The sequence below is a fragment of the Nematolebias whitei genome, chromosome 1 (genome assembly GCF_014905685.2).
Source record: "Nematolebias whitei isolate Nwh7 chromosome 1, NemWhi1, whole genome shotgun sequence".
Taxonomy (NCBI): Eukaryota; Metazoa; Chordata; class Actinopteri; order Cyprinodontiformes; family Rivulidae; genus Nematolebias; species Nematolebias whitei.
In genome coordinates, this window is record NC_056498.1 from 10,615,014 (window position 1) to 10,617,835 (window position 2,822).

Genomic DNA, 2,822 nt, shown 5'->3' on the forward strand with positions numbered 1-2,822 from the left:
TATATATATGTTTCCGTTTGTTTGTCTGTTTCGTTTAACGTATTTATAGAGGTAACTGTCAATGAGCCAAGAGGACACTTTCACAAGAGAGTCCATTAAAAAGCGCAATTCACCTGAACAGGGACTTGAACCCTGGACCCTCAGATTAAAAGTCTGATGCTCTACTGTCTGAGCTATCCAGGCTCTTTAATCTTGATATATATGTATCTGTCTGTCTGTTTCAATTTAACCAGTTTTCAGTGTAAATGAGACAATAACTCACTCACAAGAGAGTCCTGTAAAAAGATCAATTTTTCTGAACAGGGACTTGAACTCCGGACCCTTAATTTAAGAGTCTGAAGATATACTGATTGAGCTGTACAGGCTCTGTTTTCTATAAGAATGTATCTGTTTCATTTAACCTAAATTTATACAGGTAAGCATGAATGAGCCACGAGGACTCACTTTCAAGAAAGTCCTGTAAAATGTGCACTTCGCCTGAACAGGGACTTGAACCCTGGACCCTCAGATTAAAAGTCTGATGCTCTACCGTCTGAGCTATCCAGGCTCTGTAATCTCTCTCTCTATATATGTTTCTGTTTGTCTGTCTGTTTCATTTAACATGTTCATAGAGGTAACTGTCAATGAGCCAAGAGGACACTTTCACAAGAGAGTCCATCAAAAAGTTCAATTCGCCTGAATTGGGACTTGAACCCTGGACCATCAGATTAATGCCCCTTTTCCATTAGTACCGGTACGTACCGACTCGACCCTACTTGGCCCGGTTCTGAGGCTTTTCCATTAGTACCGGTACTTAGCACCTGTTACTATTTTCAGTACCCTTGGCTCTGTGGTTCTAACCGGTACGAAGAGGTACAAAAACGTGACGTCAGAACACTGTCGGTCACTGATTGGTCGGGGGCGGAGTCGGGGGCGGAGTCACTGAAACTGAAAACTTTCCACAAACCGCCATTTTCTCTCCAGCCCGCTAAAACTCTCAGTCGCAGGATCTGCAGGACACAATTATTTTTATAATGTCAACACCGTGGACCAACACAGAAGTGCAGGCGTTTTTGTGCTTGGTGGGCGAGGAAAATGTTCAGAGGGAGCTGGATGGATCGACTCGCAATGAAAAGGTTTTTAAAGAATTGTCAGAGCGGATGATTTTGCAAGGGTACCATCGTACACCGAAGCAATGCCGTGAAAAACTGAAAAAAATGAAAAGCGACTACCGCATGGTAAAAGACCATAATGGCAGGAGCGGTTCCAACTGACGAAGTTGGAAGTGGTTTGATGTAATGGATGCCATCTATGGTAATCGCCCTGCCAGCAATGGGAGAGTGAGTAGCCTGGACACAGCCACGGCTCGGCTGGAATCCATGATGGAAGACGGTGAGTTTATTCTAAATTTAAGCATATTTTAAGTTATTAATGCCATCAGTTTTGAGCATATTTTGAACAAATAAAAGAGGCTGATGCTATTGGCCATGAAGTGCGCCTTTGGTTAGCATCGATGCTACTTTGCTCAATGCTAACGCTGCTTCTGTTTATCACTTTATTTTGATCCAGAATATGTTCCGCCCTGTGAAGATTCAGCAGAAAATGCCGTTTCAGACCCGCCAAGCGTCCCGTCTTCTTCTGCCCCTGCGCCATCCCCCTCACCGAGCAGCTCACAACAGCCTGCTAATCTTGGTGAGAAACAACACGATTCACATCACCGCACTTTATTCGTGCGTGTAGGAAAAGACTTGCTGTATTCATTTATTTATAGCAGAAAAAAATCGCAGTATAAAAGTATTTAATCATTGTTTTTTTTTTTTATTTTAGTCTTTTTTTATTCTTCTTTTTTTTCACTTCTTATTGTAATTATATAGGTATTAATTCATTTCATTATTCTAACATTCTATTATATTCATTTTATCTTGTTATTATCGTTATTATTATGTAATTGCACAACTACATGTAGATGAGTACATATAACCTTTCTACTAACCTGTTAATCATATTTTCTCCAGGTACTCTGGTTTCCTCCCACAGACCAAAAACATGCATGTTATCGACTGATTGTGTCCCAAGTTAACATTTGGGTTTTGGCAGGTTGAACATGTTTGGTTTAAGCAGCTTTACTTTTACTGTAAAGATTTCCAGTCAAAAACACTGCTGCTCTTGAAATAGTTCATTGAGGATTTTGAGCAAGCTAGAATAAAAAGAGCAATCACCATCTTTAGCCGTAAGCTGGGGAACTCATAAATAAATTCAACAAATAATTAAGTACTTCTCTGAAAGAAGTCATCAAGCAGCATATCTGTTCAACATTGTAAAAAGTGGAGATGAAACAAAGCATATAAACAAAAAGTTTAAATGTGTCAGGCTTCATCTGTAAATGTGGAGAGACAGATTGTTGTTGTTTTTTTTTTTTTGGGGGGGGGGGGCTGCACAATGCAAAATCTTTCACTTCTTGAAATTTTATAAGGTCTTAACCTAATTATGACTGTTGCTTGCAGGCTTCTTTTGAATAAAAACACATACATGTCTCTCATTCAGAGTTAGAATGAAGTATGATTAATTTTAATATTTTTATCAATCTGTAACATTACCAGAGACAAATTTTGTCCAAAAAAACCCCAAAGATTCCTCAAACAATAATCCTTTCCAAGTCGATTCATTTGTCTCTTCTACATCATAGTGTATATTCTTGTGAGCTTCTCCTACAGTTCTTGGATTATTTTTCACCACAACTCCTGTTTCGCTGAACATCAGCACAAGTAGAACGACCGCTCTGTCCTTAGCAAATGAGATGAGACACAATGAGACCACTGAAAAAGCTGCAGCCTTCTGAAACG

The 2,822-nt window shown here is 39.5% G+C and overlaps 2 non-coding genes across 2 annotated transcripts; both read right to left on the bottom strand.

The window, feature by feature from the left end:
• Nucleotides 1-110: 110 nt before the first annotated feature.
• trnak-uuu lies at nucleotides 111-183 on the bottom strand. Its single transcript has one exon. It is a non-coding gene; the product is annotated as a tRNA-Lys (tRNA).
• Nucleotides 184-474: 291 nt separating this feature from the next.
• trnak-uuu lies at nucleotides 475-547 on the bottom strand. Its single transcript has one exon. It is a non-coding gene; the product is annotated as a tRNA-Lys (tRNA).
• Nucleotides 548-2,822: the final 2,275 nt, after the last annotated feature.